General features: G+C 38.2%; 1 long non-coding RNA gene across 1 annotated transcript in view; it reads right to left on the bottom strand.

The window, feature by feature from the left end:
* Positions 1-17573, bottom strand: part of LOC106033651 (uncharacterized) — a 393452-nt gene that overhangs the window by 119119 nt on the left and 256760 nt on the right. Inside the window, exons 4-5 of the long non-coding RNA XR_007161881.2 lie at positions 14812-14887; positions 3841-4014 (exon numbers count right to left, since the gene is read on the bottom strand). This is a non-coding gene — a long non-coding RNA (uncharacterized lncRNA). The remainder of the gene's footprint in view (positions 1-3840; positions 4015-14811; positions 14888-17573) is intronic.

The following is a 17573-nucleotide window of genomic DNA, read 5'->3' as shown; positions in this document are numbered from 1 at the left end:
CCAAGGGTGGAAATCTCATGGTAATCTAGGTAAGAAAGAAATATTTTCTGTTCATACAAATTTGGGAGTTAGGAATCAGACTGCAAGAGAGGAGATCCAAGTTCTATTCTCCACCTAGTTTGATGCCAATTAATTTCCAGCTCCATTTCACTTTTAATTAGGGCTGTTCAGAGTCCAGCTTTTCCAAGATGCAGATTGCCAGTAACCATGTGATCATGCAAATAAGGCTCTGCTATTAACGCTTCTAGTTAGCATGGAACAAAAATAACAACAATTTATAAGTTTCCATTTTCCATCTACCCTCAGCAGAAACAATTAGAAGCAGATAACGTGAAATCATCTGGGTTTTGAATGGCAGTTTCTACCTATAGCAGCTGAGAATCTACTTTTATTAAAGACAAGGTTATCAGAAATCATAATCTTTTCCAGTGAGTCAATGACACAAACTATTAATTCATCTTTTCCCTGGGCAGATCTTTGACCCTCTATGGAAAGGAAATCAGAATCCAAAGCTTTATGATGAAAATAAAGTATCTTATCAAGCTACTTTGAAAAAAAAAAAAAAAAAAAAAGGAATCCAAAGAAAACAGGGAATTACAATTGTAAATGATAATCAAAATCCTTATATTTGGAGATACAATCAATCAGCTATGTACTCTCATCAACAGTACTGCAGGAAAATAAGCTTTTTTTTTTTTTTTTTTTTTTCCCAAAGAACATTGGGTTTACCTACAGTTACTGTGTTTCCCAGATATTTGCAATAGCAGATAGCCCTGTTTATTGTGTGATATCTGATAGTAAACACTGGCTGTTAATGGTGAATTGCATTTTTTTTCTCAGCATAAATCAAAGTTTGATTACTATACTATATGCATGTGAATTACGAAGTTCTGTGTTTTTTGGAAACACATTATTTGACATTCATGAGAACCAGGTGTCTGGATTTTTTTCTTCTTGTCTTTTATGAATAAACCACATCATCATTAGATACATGCTAGCTGTTACCAACTACTCTTTATTCATCTGATCTCAGGATGAGCCTTTTGCCATTGGGCTTCCCTTTTTTTTCTTTTTTTTTTCTTTTTTTTTTCTTTTTTTTTAATCTGCATTTGAATTCAAACAGGGACAGGCTAACCGTATGGGCTGCAGAAAGGACTACACTGAATATTAAAAGTATTTAATTTTTTACCTTTTCCATGCTGTATTTACTTGTTAGTTATGCTGACACTGTTTTTAAAGTCAATATTTTATAAAGCAGTTTCAGGTACTGTTTCCATCATGTTATCCCCTGATATTTTCAAAAAGATTTTTCTCTTCACTATTACCATATTAAAAAACTAACTTAATAAATTCCAGGGAGGGACACTTGTTCAAACAAATAGGGGAGAATCCAAATGTTAGACATTACAGAACATCCCTGAGGAGGGTCAAAAACATGAAATAATTTGCAAAACCTGACAAATATTTTTCCACTGGATGATGCTCGCTTGAGACATCTACCACAGTGGTGTCTGTTACAAACATAATGTTGAAGTCAACATGTCCTTTTTTGTTGTTAAAAGCATTCAGGGTTTTAAAATATTTTTTTCTGTTTGAAATCTACTCAACAGGATTCAGGAGAAGATCCCTTTTCTACACTAAGGTAATAGCTTCATTTTGCAAGTAAGAAAGTGAAAAGAAAAACTACTGTGAACAAAACTGTCAGAAATCACCATGGTTATTATCAATCTAAGGGGGAAAAAAAAAAAAGAGAGAGAGAGGGGAAAAATAAAGACTGGCACTTGGAAATATATAAAACCCCTTTTCCCTCCAAAGAAACAAAGATAATTCTAGATAATCATTTGCCAAGGGCAATATAAGATCTTCAGTGATACATGGGGTAATTCCAAGACACTGAATGGAGTTTCTGGAATTCTATTCAGCAAAACAAATAGAATCAAAAGGAGATCTGATGATCCTTGATTATATGGACTCTCAGAATTCATATAGCATGAGAACAATCAACTAAATTTCGATGCAAAGATTTCTTGTGTATTTCCTCGTATCCAGCCTTTCAAAAGTCTGGGGGACTGATTCTCTTTTTACACCCTCTCTGATCCATTTATCTACTTTTACTTCATGTCTGTCTTAATGGAAGGATGCATCTAGTGCCAAGACTTTTATAAATAGCAGCACTTAAATCCACGATGAGCACAATTCACACTGCTGTAGTCAAGGGGAACATGTCTCTAAGGCTTTGTAACCTGCATATAAAAGTGTGTTTTAGGCTGAAATGTGGCATGCTTAGATTTCATGAAAATGGAAATCTGTAGTTCCTTTTAGAGGACAGTTAGATGAAACAAGTAGTGGTTTTATGCTTAGCCAGGCAGACTGCTACCTCAGAAACACCAACTTTTCAACTTTCCTTTTTCATTTTTATTTTTATTTTTTTTCTAGTTGATTACATATTTAGCATGCAGTATATCCATTAATAGAAACTGAGTTCATATTCACATAGAAGGCAGTGACCCTACGCTATTAATGAATAGATCAAGGGGTTCGAGAATTTGACTAAGAAGCACTTACACACATGAAACAGTAGAAGTACTGAAATGAGAAATTTCCATGGTCTAGTTTTCAGATCTGGAAATGCTTTGCCAAAATGAGATCACAAGAAAAGCTCAAAGAAGGGGCACAGTTGCTCAGAATTACTACTGCCTAAAACCCTAGTCTGCCAGTTGGATATCTGGGGATACCTATATGTAGGTACTTTGTGGAAGACTACAAAGATCTAGTTGGATAGGAAAAAAATAAAAATAAACAAGCATTCAAAATATACCCTCAGGTGCTTCTGTAAAGTTACTCGCTCCTTGGTGCTGCTGAAATAGCGCAAAAGGATATAATAGATCACATCAACTAGACCACTAGCTGTTTTTAAGAGTCTTTAAGAGTTTTCACAATATTAATTAGAATAGTTCTTCACCTTACTGCATCAACATGTAAACACATGGCCTTGATTTCCACCACAAGGTATATTGCTCTTTTCATATTTTTTCATGTTTTTGCTTTCTGAAAGAGGTAATGTGCTAACAAGCACAGTAGCTGGATATAAGAGATGTTAATCTTCCTACTAACTCTTCACAAAAGCAAAGAAATTGCATGCTAAGGTTAAAAACATGAGCTATAAACACAGATTTATTTATGCAAGTAAGTAATTTCTATTTTAGCAGAGGAGTGCACCCACCGTCCTCAATTTTATATTTCTTTTTTCTTTTTAATTACATATTGAAGGCAGAGACAGATTTGTAATACATTCTTTTAAATTAAATTTTCTATTTCTATTATACTCTTATTTTACCTCTGCTTTTAACACTTCTGTCTGTCAATGGTTCAATAGCCCGACTGTCCAAAAATCGTTTATGTCAGACATCACGCACTGTTGACATTAGTACCTAAATAAAGAATACCTCCTCCTCCAATGTTCATCAGCTTGCATTTAACGCACCATGAAATTCTATTGTTCTTTGCCAGAAAGAAAGATGAAATGTAGTGGGAGCCTGTCTTCTTGTGGTCTGTCACCACTACAGGTGGTGAATAGCAGTGTTGAGTGGGAGGAACAGGGAACAGGGGACTTGCTCTGAACCTCTTAGGAATCCTCCTCTTTGCCCACCTTGTGCAACAGAACCTGCACATGAGCAGTGCTGCACCACCTTGTTAGTGGGAAGTGCTGATCTTACAGCAGATCAGACACACACCTGACGATAGGCTTAAATACCTAAATCACATGCTCCCAGAAATATGAACAGACTGTCTCATCTAACGCACCCCAAACCCAAGCCCACACAGACAAAGAAAACACACCTCCAAATGCAGAACTCAAGAGCTATTATGTGTGGAACTTGTGGCTTTACACAAAGCCTGCTGCCGTATCACGACTCTGACCTGGTTGCTCTTGTTGAATCAGAATGAGGGAGGAGCAGAAGCTGCCTGCTGCGGTCTGACACAAGGCTCCTCTCCTCTTGGCATTCTCCATTTCTGAAAGTTAATAAAAGAAATCCACTTATTATTTGGCAGTAATTAGTCCTTAAAAGTGCTTTGCAAATACAGCTAATTGATTAAGTAGCCTGTGCAAAAGCATCAAAACACTGGTTTTAATTAACATCCTTAAAACCTGCATACTTCATTACTTCATACAGAGTAAAAGAAACCTTTTTCATCAGCCAGATGTACAAGAGGGAGAAGAAGGGAGCAAAAAAGGTACAGTTTAATTTCTTGGTGAGTCTTCTGTATTAATTATGTAGCCTTTTTCATCACCCTGTGCAAGATTTCATATTGAGAAAAAAATAATAATTCTAAAATAACTTGTTTACATTAACAAAAAAGACATTCACAGTCTTGGTTCCAAACCTTTATATCACAACTATCACAACTTCCCTACCTTTTCTGTATAGGAATAAGTACAGAGATTCAATGTCTCTTAGAGTCATACCTGCAGGGAAATCCTGTCCCCCACCAGAGATCTGGCATCACCAGCCATCTGCAGAAAGATCCCAAAGCATTTCCAAAACATTTGGAGGCAATTTAAGCCATCTTGGCTTCCAGCTCAGATTGTCCCTTTCTCTGTGTGCATTTAACCAAACAGAACAGTCATTCCTGTCTTTGACTCTCAGATACCTCCACTTGGGATTGCTAACCAATGCTGATCTTTCACAGAATCACAAAACAGTTTAGGTTGGAAGAGACCTCTGGAGGCCAACTGGTCCAGACCCCTGCTGAAGCAGGGACACCTAGAGCAGGTTGCCCAGGACCGTTTCCAGGCAGTTTCGAAGATCTCCAAGAAGGGAGACTCCACAACCTCTCTGAGCAATCTGTGCCAGTGGTCCATCACCTGCACAGTACCGAAGAGGTTCCTGATGTGCAGACGGAACCTGCTATGTTCCAGCTTGTGCCCACTGCTTCTTGTTCTGGCACTGAGCACCACTGAAGATAGTCTGGCTCTGTCATCTTTGCACCCTCCCTTCAGGTATTTATGCACATTGATAAGATCACCCCTAAGCCTCCTCTTCTTCAGGCTGAACAGTCCCAGCTCTCTCAGCCTCCCCATACAGGAGAGGTGCTCCAGTCCCTTGATCATCTTGGTGGCTCTCATGCAGCCAAGAATACCGTCAGCCATCTTAGCAGCAAGGGTTCATTGCTGACTCGTGTTCCACTTGGTGTCTACCAGGACTCCTATCTGCAGAGCCGCTTTCCAGCTGCATGGCCCCCAGCATGTACTTTCACACTAGATGAGGTGTGAGTTTTACTGCGATCTTAGTTTATAAGCCTGCTACATGTTTAAGGTTTAATTGTTCATCAGTATGACTTTATCACAAAGAGCAGCAGTGACCCCTTAGTTCATGCTGAGCAGCTTACAGCTTCAGCAACACCAGGGCTCAGACACTCTGGTCTCAGTGTCCCAGCACTGAAGTTTGGAAGTGCCAGGGCACCAAGTTAGATTCTTCAGCTACTATTCTAAACACAGAGTTGCATGTATTGAGATTAGATCTACAGCTACCTCTATACCCAGTATGGAAAAACCTAAGTGGAGGGGGGATGAAATTGCTGAAATTCTACCCAGCTGGGAAGGTTGCACTTACCAGGGTTTGTATCAGGATTTGTAGTCCAGATACCGAGTTGTGTTTTTCAGTCTGAAGGATCCCCCCTTGAGCCGAAATACATGCAGACTACATGCCAAAGGAGAATGGTCTGAGTCTGCAGTCCAAGAAGGAGTACAAAATTTGGTATTCCAAAGGGTATTTCTTTGTATGTTGTTAAGGCAAAGTACACAGATGGCTAATAACATACACCAGTCTCTTCAGTTACAGAAATGGAAGGAATAGCAAAGGATAAACAGCACAAGGGTGTCTTTAAGCTAAACTTGTACTTCCCTGATCCATGGCTAGTTGTGTATTTGCCTGTCCATTTGGTGTAAGTTAAAGCAACTGCAAAGCTCTACTACCAACTGCAATATTCCTGCTCCCTATACCTGTAGATGGTTATACTGGCTACTGGTCAGTCAAACAAGATGCACTGGAAGCAGTCTGAACAGCCAAGCGCAAGCTCATTAAAACTTGCTTTGCTTACTGAGACTACCCCACCAGGTGCAAATTAAAATAAAGATAGGCACTAGAGCTGGCACTAGGTGATGAAAATTTGAACATCTATACCATTGGAGCTTTCTTTTTTTTTTTTTAATTACACATTAGAGAGAAGGCATCTAATAAATAAATATAATTTGTTTTATTTTGTAGCAATATTTGCAAGAACATTGAACTCTGGAATTCAGGACAATCCCTTCTGAAGGCAATAGTGTGTTTTTTACTTTTTCTCATGGGCAAAAACTAAAATACCAACCTACTGTGTACACTTCTATAGAATGAAGTCTTGCACGTATTCCTCTTGAGATTTACAGTGTATACATGAAGAGTCAGAAATGGTAATAGAGAAAATGTGCCTCTATTTTTCTATATAGATATAAATCTTTCCTTTAGAGACGTTTGAATCCTCGTAAATTGCCCCTTGCATACTAAGCTTTCTTTTTAAATCTTAAGCAAATTCCATTGCTTCTCTATTGCATAATGAAATAGCCAATCATGCTGAGGAGGTGAAGTTAAGCTTGCCTGAGCTTGCAGCAATGGTTGAGAAGATTTCATACTTCAGAAATGCCATAAAACCCTTCATCACAAAAATTCATTATTTTTTTTTTTTATAATCCCCAGGAGTTTCCGTGCTGTATCTAACATTAAAATCCCAAAACAAGAAACCAAGCCCAGACATGTTCACCTCCTATTCAAGCTTCCACCTTCATTTAGCTCTTTAAGACATATTTTTTTTTCCACTGTTTTGTTTGTATTCTGTCCCAGTGGGAAATATATACATGCACATAAATATATGAAATTTATGATTTTCTCTTCTGCAAATGGATATCTAGTCCCAGTTTTGCCTAGGAAATAATTAATAGAGGATCAAGCTTCATCTTCTAGGCTGCCTGAAAAACAGCTTTTTCAAATCACAGCATTCTATTTTTTAAACAGAATAAATTAACTAGAATAGATTAGTATACATGTAACATTCACTCCAAACAGCCATCACTGAAGAGCCTAATGTGTGATATCTTAGTTCAGATGTATTTATTGTAATTGGCTTACAACATCAGGCAGCACTCCATTCTGACAAGCAGTGCGTAGAAGTGTAGTTGCAATTTTGCTGCAACGTGAAACCATGCTTGACTCCTAGGATCATGTCTGTCTTGGTCTATAAAGTCATAGATAGGGCACAGAAAGCAAAGAAATGTGTATGAAGAACAGCATTGACTCTAAAATCTTGAACATAGCAAAATGTTTGAGACCTACAAGTAGGTAAATAAGGTGCACTTTTGAAAGAAGGTCATTTAACATTATGTCCACAAGTGCCATTATTTGTCATTCCAGTTATCAACATTCCATGCCGTTCTCCATTGTGAAGGAATGGAGGGAATAAAGTGGTATTCAGACACTGATAGTATTTATCTGCCAAATGAGGCTGCCCATTGGCAGTGGAAATAAACTTTTCCAGTGGAGCAAAGCTCATCCAATAAATGAACTTGTTTCTGGGAAGGCTTGTACATAAGACATCCTGAGCCTACTGCTTCTGCCTTTGTTCAGGGGGAAAAAAAAAAAATCGCCCTCCATAATTAACAAGCTTTTCTAAATGCTGCTTTTTTATCACATCTCTTTCATGGCCTCTACCCTTATTCTCTTTATGCCATATCTTCCTATATGATATTCCTTTGTCCTTCTTTCTTTTCATACAATGTATATACTAGTAATGGTTATTGTAAGATTTTTCAAGATTAGAAATTGGCCAAATGATTTTCACCCAATGAGGAGCAGACCTTTACCTTAATTCAATCAGAGTAATGGTGAATAATATTGTAAACACTCATAACTATTCCTATGAGCACAGTAACTTTTTTTTATTAAAAAATGAACACTATTTATACAGTAACTAAGTTATGTTATTGATATTTATGTTATACCTCTCACTGAAGAGAATGTGATCAACAGCAATGCTATGTCGTTTACTAGATATCTCTCAGAGGAATTCAGAAATTTACTTTTTTTTTTTTTTTCCTAATATTCTTCTGGAAAGGTCATGTTGTTAAAGAAAGAGCCCTCCCTGAAAAAAAAAATGCATTTGCATTCTGAATACCTTCAGCTCTCAGGTAATATGAGCAATATTTCCTTTGTCCAATTTCTCTCCAAATTCCAAAATGTGCAGTGAGGTCAAAGGAAAATTGGCTGAATGACCAGGCCCACAGGGTTGTGATCAAAGTCCAGCTGGAGGCAAATCCCTAGTGGTGTACCCCAGATATCGGTATGGGGGCCAATGTTATTTTAACATCTTCAGTAATGGCCTGGACAATGGGACAGAACGCACCCTCAGCAGATTTGCAGATGATACACAACTGGGAAGAGTAGCTGATACTCAACATGGTTGTGCTGCCGTTCAGGACATCAGTAGGCTGAAGAACTGGGCAGAGAAGACTCTCGTGAAGTTGAACAAGAGGAAGTGAAAAGTCGTGCACCTGAGGAGGAATAATCCCAGGTATCAGTACATAGTGAAGACAAGCCAATTGGAAAGCAGCTTTGCCAGGAAGAACCGCCATGTCCTGGTGGAAAACAGCCTGCCATGAACTAGCAATGCATCCTTGTGGCAAAAGGGGACAACAGTGTCCTGGGCTGCATTAGGAAAAGCAATGCTAGCAGGCCAGGGGAGGTAGTCCTCTCTGCATGCTGCTGGTGAAGCTGCATCCAGTTCTGGGCTTCCAGAACAATTTTGCACAATCTTACCTCCCATTTGTGAGAATAAGGTCGTACTTATTTATTGATTTTACAAGATTAACTTCCCTCCAAAGAATTAAAAAATAATAAAAAATAATAATAAAAAATATAAACAATAATAAAAAAATACCAGCTCTGTACCAAACCACAAAAATAAAGCCTTAACAATGTAGAAAATGTGTGAATCCTAGTTATCCAAAATCTCGATCAAGCGCATCAATGTAATTTATTAGTTCAGAGTTGCTGCTGCTGTTAAGCTTGTACCTTTTCCCGTCTTACTTTGTGTTCCCTCTTTTTCTCCATTTAACCCTCTCTGCTCTTCCCAAACTGCCCACCAGCCTAGTTCCAATAAAAACCTCCTTGCCCACCACTAATGCTGACCTTGCAAACAGCTGAGGTCTTCCTTGAGCATAAAGTAGGTCTTCATGGTCATACAGCTACATAATAAGAGGAGCAGGGATAACTCAGAGGCAGAACTGTTCATGTTCTTGCCCTATGCATTCGCACTTCATCAGCCACTGCCCGCCTATGCGTGTGTGCGCCACTCTCAGCCATGGCAGAACAGCAGCACCAGCAAAGAGAAGACAGGCTAGAGGTTGCATCAACCAGCTGCTAAGCATGAATCTTGAATATCAAATGTCAGTTGTAGAAAGACCATGAATAAGCGATGTGCAGTAGTCAACTTTTCACTTGGGAATCACCCAATATTTTCAAACACTTAACATATGCAGTGTTGAGGATAGGATTGTACATTTTATGTTCACAGAATCCTTCTTAACTACTCTACATTCCCTTTTTGAAGAAAGATGAATACAGCGTCAGGAAAAGGAGAAGAGATGAAATATGCTGTCTGAAAGGTGCATATCCTAGCAACTTGCCCTTATACTGCTGGTCTACCTGGCTGAATACAATAGCTCAGTAGAGTTTCCATCAGTGCTGATGTCATGTTTAAGAAAAAGTGACTTTATATCTCTGGGGTTCAGTAATTGGATTTGGAGCCTTTAACCTCCTGGTCACAGGATCAGATCCAACTCCAGTTCATAGCATCTGAAAGTCATTAGTATCACAGATCTGTTCAGTGGCATATGTGAAATGAATGTGTGGTTCCAGCCTAGCTGCTAGTGGGAATGAGTCCCTTGTTGACCCTCTCAGTAGAAATGCAGGGGATTAAATGAATAAGGAACATAAGTTAGCTTTCTACCCAAAAGGGTAGTCTCTCTTGTCACAGCCGAGACAATTTATCTGGTCAGTTTTACTGCTGCTTGTGCTACCCTATTCTTGATGTGTACAAAATTTCAAGCTTGGGGTATACATATTCCAGAACCTTTAGGGTTCCTACATTTATTTGGATAAAAGACAACAAAACAAAACAAACAAACAAACAAAAAATCTACATCCAACTTCCCTTTAAATATTTGTTCAGCTGAGCCGTTTTTGATTCTAGCATTTCAGAAATCTCAGCCAGCCAGAAGTGGCCAGCAGCACTGTAAACTGGATCTGGTTAGGATGCCCAGATCCAGGGGTACTTGTGGCTTGCATGAAATTGGACTACTAAAAATGTCACCAGAGCAGAATCAATAGCCTCTTATATGATCTTTGGCTTACAGGAAGCAGAGCAACAATTTAAAAAAAAAAAAAAAAAAAGAGAGAGAGAGAAAAGTGACTTTATTAACATCTATCTAATAGTTACAAACTCTTATGCTCAAGTAGTATCTCATACTCTTATACGCAAGTAGTTCTCAACCTGTGCTACATTCTCCAGCTATGACTGTGGCACAAACAGACAACGCTTGCCAACGGGAAATGAAAGCGTGGGTAGCTGATGAACCTGGCTCTCTCTTGTCGGTGATAATAGCTTTAACTTCTCTTTCAGCAAAAACAGATAACCGTGAAATGTTTATAATAAACACTAAACCCACATAACTTGCTTTTTCTCAGCAAATTTTAAAGCCAGTCCTAGTTCCCCAAGTGTCAGGGATGTTATCTTTTTCAAAACACATGCTAAATTCAAACTTTTGGTCCTCAACACTTTAACAAAAACAAACAAACAAAACAAAACAACCCCACAGATTAAATTCTGAAATTTCACCATACTTTTGTGGACATTTTGACCTTTTGAAAACCAAAGTTCAAAGAACATGGAGAAAGAAACAGAGGAATTTAAGTGAGAAACAAAGCAAAACAAAACAAAACAACCTCCCAGAGATGCAGAGGCAAGGTTTCAAAAGACTTACAAACCACTAAAAATGATTTGCCTCTTGCCTTACAAATCATTCACAGAATCCCAAATGTAGACAAAATATTTGCTGAATCTCAAATGCAGTTCACATGGGTTTTAATACTTGTTTAGTGTGAATTTTTTTATAATCAGTTTTGAGTTTATTTGTATTGTGTTTTGTTTCTCATAAAGCATCTGTTCTTGTGTTTCTTTTTACATGACTGGCACTCTCCTAGTGTAAACGAGTGGACTGACATTTGTTGGATTGAGCTTCACATGGAACACCTGTGAACAATATGTGGCGTGTGTGACTTTCCTTTACAACCCTAGTAATTTTAATTTTTTTTGGCATGCTTTTCCTGTCATATACTGTAACTTGACCTTTGCAAATATTCATTTCATTTTGATGCTTACGAAATGGAGTAGTTTAATATTCTAGAAGAATATGGTCTTCTGTTTAGCCACAGAAATAGATACAGAAAAGGTAGTGGCAGCACATTTTTTTTTTTCCAGAGTTCACTAGCAACCTTGGAAAAGTAGGTGGTATAACTATTGAGTAATCTAAATGCCCGTAAAGCATAAAACACATGGGGATAGAAAGAAAAATATAGGAATATGTAAAAAATAAAATAAAATCAATTTTTAGGAAATAAAAGTTTAGATTATATCTACTCTATTCCATTTTTACTCAAACATATAGCATTGTAGATGTTACTATAGTAACACTTAGCACTACTATTCCATAGTAAAATTTTCAAAAAGTACAGTATGTACTTTTTTTTCAGCCCAACTGCCAAGGCTTTGCAAAGGCAATAACTTATTAGTTGTACTGACTGGCTATTCTTACTCACTAAGGTAAAACTGAGTTTTCCCCAACATTCATAGTAAGTTAGGAAGAGACAAGGAATTTTAAGCCAACAGTGCTTGAGTTCTGCACGCGCAGAAAACAATCAGACTGCACTGCCTTATAAGTGGTGAAAGATATTCAACAGCATTACTTCAGAATTAGCAGAGAGAAAGAATTTGCTTAAGGAACTATGTATACCATGCCAGGTATGTTAACCCTATTAAATCTTAAAGCTTTCGGGTTGTTATATATAGTATGTCACTCCAACAATGAGCAAATATTTCAACACCAGAGGGTAGGGTGATGTCAGCCAAAGTCATTCAAGTTGTTGGCTATGATGATAGCCTATGACCTCTAAGCTTGATTTTTTACAATATGCAGATTTTTAATTACATGACAGTTTGAGGATTTTTACTGTATGTTCAATTCTTATCTTCTAAAAATGGTAATTGAGCTCTGGACTCCTTTTGAATTACAGGGAGAATACCAGGAGACACTGATTATAGGCTATCCATATCTCCTCTCTCAACAGGTAGTTTGACCAATATTGTATTATTTATTGAACATCATCACTAGTTGGTTTGATGCTAAAATAGGTCCACACTTTGTAACAGCACTTGTAACCTAATGACATAGTACTTACTAACAGACAGTGTGAATGAGGTTTGGCAGTAATCACTTTCCTCTGTAGTGTTTGGAGGCTGCAAACCACAGGTCTGTGTTAATAGTTTCAACACTTAGACTTCCCAAAAGGAAACAATATAAAAGAAAATGGGATCGGACTGCAAAGTGCTTACGGTAAATGAAAGAGCCATGAGAAATCATGTGGCCTCATTCTTGAAAAGGCTAGGGTTATTTTACATCCATGATAAGGCCACTTTATAACAACCACAGTGTCTAGGGGAGCCTTAGACTAAATGTGAATCTGACCCATGATGGTCAGTCAAGTCATGAAAATTCAAAAGCAGTCGCTTGTTACTACTCACTTAGCAAGACTTCTGGGTATGAATGCAGTACATACTAGATAACTGAGTAGCCCATAAACAGCTAATAGCCCACCAGCACAAAAATTTTAATGTAAAGTCCTGACAGAACCTCTTAAATAATCATCAGCAGGAAAGAAAAATTGTTAGCTGGATCTTTATCTGGTGTAAGCCAGTGTAAGTGAAGACAGCAGAAGGCAGCTGAGTCACAGTAGCTAATAAGCTTATAGCATACGATCCAAAGAAAGCAAAGAAAATCTTTTGTAGTTTGCAATAATTATTACATCTATATGTTGGTCCCTGTTTTAAAAAGATAAAATAGATTGAAAAATGCTTGCATTAGCTTTAAAACAGTAACAGAATTAGGCCGGGTCTATGACCTTTTTTTTCCTACACAGCTGTATTCAGTAAAATGGGATCTATTGGTTTCATTTCCCCAGCACAGCGTCCAGACAACCCTTCAAGCAGAATTATTGCTTCTATTAAAATGCGTCCCATCTTCTAACTCTTCTCGTTTTCTCAGCTTAATATGAAACAATTGAGAGTTATATCGGTACATTAGAAAAGAATTATCATTATCAGCATCCTCAGAAGTCCTGATTAATGTAACTATCTCTCTCCTCTAACTAAAGATGCCACTGAAGGTACTAGTCCTTCTTGAACAATTATGTAATTTAAGTTTTGTAGAGTGCACATTTTTTGTCAAAGTGGTCAATAACTCCTGGCTGAGTAGAAACATTGCTTTTCAATTAATACAATTTTCTAAGTGAACTTATACATGTGGCAAGAAATACAACAGACTTGGATTATAAAGCCACCTGCTTCCGACAGTATATTATATAAATCCCATTTACTATACCTACTACAGTAACTCAAATTCTCTGAAACCTACGTTGATGCATGTGTTAGGACAGACAACCCCCCTCACTAAAGCAGATACAGGGGTATCATTTGTAGATACATGTACCCACAGAGATGCAGTTCCTGCACCATGGCAACAGCTTCCTAAAACTAGGATGATTAGGAAGTCAGGACCAAAATAACATGGATGACAAAGACCTCCAGAGGAGCTGCCTGCCCACAGCTCCTTAAGTAGCCCACTTGGAAATTTCTTGTCTGAATAGCACAATGGGAGAACCCACTGGTGTAGTACTCCTCCTAGTCTTTACATCACAAAAGTCCTGTTCACTTAATTCTGAGCTCCAGGGGACAAGTTATTTCACAAGACGGCTTCCACAGGCTGAAAGAAAATCTCAAAGCCCTCTATTAATGTATAAAGAGGTTTAAAGCCTAGTGACATCCAATCACATTCCTAGCCACATTAAGGGGAACAGTTTGGGGGTGGCACGGGTGTGACTCATCAATTTCGAAAAATAGCCAAAACAAAGGAGAAATTTGTTTAGCTTTTGCACTAAGCCCCTGTGAATTATGTATAATAGTGATATATCACATGTATAGATATGTGCACAGATGCAAGTATATTCTTATGTGTGGGAACAGTAGCAGTAAAAAGAAAATAAGGTACTCTTTGCAACTGAACTTTCATTCCATTTAGCAAGAGACTTTTTCCTCTGATACGTGTGAGAGGTTGGATAGAAAGTCAGTGTTATTAGATTTCATACTTTTCTAGAGACTGTAATTGGGGTATAATCTCTTTGTTTCTCTTCTAGTCTCTCTTTGGGCAGGGGGAAGGATATTTAAAGTTTGGCTGAATTTGTGCACTGGGGGACTTGGTTATTTAGTATAAACGTGATCCTCCCCACTCCTCTTTCCCTGACTCTTTCTTCTGCTCCGTACTTTTTCTGATTAAGGACCCGAGTGACTGAAGCAAGAACAAAATTACCAGCCTGAGGCTAGACTACACAGCAGCAAAATTCCAATTTTAAAAATCTGATTGAAGAACATGGGGCTTTATCTACATACCAGTGTGTGTGGAACAGGAAGGTTTTCTTCTTTCCTCTCTTGGCCTTGTGAGCAAATAGAGAATCCACTGGAAATACTGAAATGAGATCATATAAACTGATAAGAAAACTCACAGAAGAAGAAACTGAGTCTGTATAACTGCAGCAATAACTGAGTCAAATTGCCTATGACTAGACAAAAAATGTCACACTTCCAGAGAGTTCTTTCTGTATATGCACAGTGGCAATCTATGTGCTGCTACTGCGGTACAATATCTGTGTGCAAGGACTGAAGGAATGCTGCACCTGAGGTCCTCCACAATGCGCTCTGTTCACATTAGAGGCCTCTATTTGGGCTTTTTCAATGGCTCACCTCTCTTCTCCACCATATATTTACATGCTGTTACTAGACTGTAACCTACCTCCCTCCCTGCAACATTCTCTTGTCACTAGCTTTCCATTTTCCCTTGTGGGATCCTAACTGGCATGTTTCCTGGCATGACCTCCCTCTGGATGAAAATGTATGCATCTCGCTTTGTTATACGGTGTTAACTCTGACATCATTCCCTGTGACTAAAATGTCATCCAGGAATTCAAAATAAACTTTCGAAATAGGCACACTGTCTGCCCAAATATACACAAAATTAGGGAGCAAGGAGCTGCAACATCCTTCTGGAAGACCTATGCCCAGCGACTTCTGTCCAAGTTTAGAGAAGAGCATCTCTGTCACACAGCTCCTACAGAAGCACTTGTCTCAGCTCCAGCACCCTGCTGAATTCTCCACTTCTCTAAATGCCAACAACCCAAAGCACAGGTCACCTTGGCACAGGGTTTTCATGCCTTGGTGTTGTTTTGAACTTAGTCTTCTATGTGATGTTAAACAGATCTGTTTCAGATACTAGTCTTAGGCATTTCTTGGTGAATACTGATTTATATTGCTGTACACAGGTGACCTCTAGTACTTTTGCTGAAGTAGGAATGCTCCTTGAAGAACTAGTTTGCATTGTACAATCTGAGAAAGACAACAGCAGCACAGGAAGGAGACAAGAAATTCAGCTCTCTCTAAAAAAACTTCCGTACTTTGTGTTAACTATGTAGTGTATATTGTATCTCTTTTCATTAACCATCAGATTCAAATACTGACATCATCTCACCTACACTTTATCTCAAGAACACTGGTATCATCCCTGGAGTCACTTCCTTCTCTTTTATTGTTTCATCTGCTGACAGAAATCCTCTCCTCTCCTAACATTGCTCTTTTATTTAACTCTGTGCTGTCAGCCAAATGAGCAGATATATTAAGGCAAATATACTGCACCACCACCCCACTACGGCATGTACACATGTAATTCTAAGCACATAAACCCTTTTTTTTTTTTTTTAAACACAAATGAGCATGGTTCACTAAGGTATTAAGACCTGTTCATCTGCATGTTTTACTTTGTTATATACACTGTATTTGGTTTGAGCTGCATTTAGAAGAGATTGCTGGGAAAGCGTCAGAGAAAGGGGACAAAAGTAAATAACACAAGGCAAAACAGGCTGTAAAAGAGAGAAAAAAAATGAAGGAAAAACAATTACATTTAAGTCAGAAAAAGAAAGAACTACAGAACATTACTATTTTTCTCCGCACACTCTAATCTACTTTGGGCATTGTACAGTTCAAGCGTAAGGATTTGCCTCTCTGGAATGAAATGGATCAGAGAGTGATAGGAAAGTCTGTGCCAGGAACAGGGAGCTGGGTGTTCAACTGTTCTCACAAATCACTAGAGATACAGCAATCCTCATGCTACACACAAAGACTACCAGGTAAATTTTATGAGGAATTCAACTAGCTTAGCATAACTGTGGTCTTAAAAACGTGCAACACAGAGCCAAAAGCAGGGCTTGGTGATGTTTTTTGTTTTTCCCCAAGCAGAAAAACTTTTTGACAAACATGTAAAATTCCACAAAGAAATAGGGGAAAGCCTTTAATTAGTTTGTGACATATTAGAGAATGGCCCATTGACAGTCTTTTCAGGTCTTCCCTGCTATCCTGTAGATTGCTATTTACCAGAAGTTTTAAATGTTCTTGAAACTTAAATACCTTTCTCTAGAACAAAAATTTGGAGACTTACAACATTTAGGTAATACAATCCAAACCAGTGTGTTATTGACTGCCTTTGCAATTTGATAGTAACTCTTCTAAAAAAATCCTGCATATGGAGAGTCCATTATAGATGACGTGGATTAGAGGGAAGTGATAGCTGGTTGGCTGGATGCACACAAGTATACTATGAAAAAGATGTAATTGACCATTTAGATCATCAGTCAAGAAATGATCAATGATATTAATAGGATCTTCACCCAGCCTGGTGAAGAACTTCTAACTTCTGGAAAGTCTGGAAAGAACTTCTAACAGGGAATGAGTGTTGGCTTAAGTGTTAAGTCTGATAATTTATTTATTTTTACACATAAAATGTAATTTCAGTCCAAGTATCAGCCCTATAATGACCTTCTCCCATGCCTCATGCTTAAGGGTGATTTGCTGTAAACTTCCTTTTCATGGCCATTGCCATTACACGCACCAGTGCTTGCTTTAGTACAAGCCATTCACACTCCTGGTGCAGAAGACTGCAATTTCACATTTCACTGCATAGGAGCAGCGGCAGACTGGACAGGGACCCTAAAAGATCATCATGACAACCAAAGATGAGCTAGGCAAGGAGCAACTGGGGGAAACATATTACTGTTCAGAAGAGGCTTTTAACTGCATTAATTTAGACATGTACATAATTAGAAGAC

The sequence above is a fragment of the Anser cygnoides genome, chromosome 11, assembly GCF_040182565.1.
Source record: "Anser cygnoides isolate HZ-2024a breed goose chromosome 11, Taihu_goose_T2T_genome, whole genome shotgun sequence".
Classification (NCBI taxonomy): Eukaryota; Metazoa; Chordata; class Aves; order Anseriformes; family Anatidae; genus Anser; species Anser cygnoides.
The sequence above is the reverse complement of the archived record's forward strand: the minus strand, read 5'-3'. Positions and strand labels throughout refer to the sequence as shown.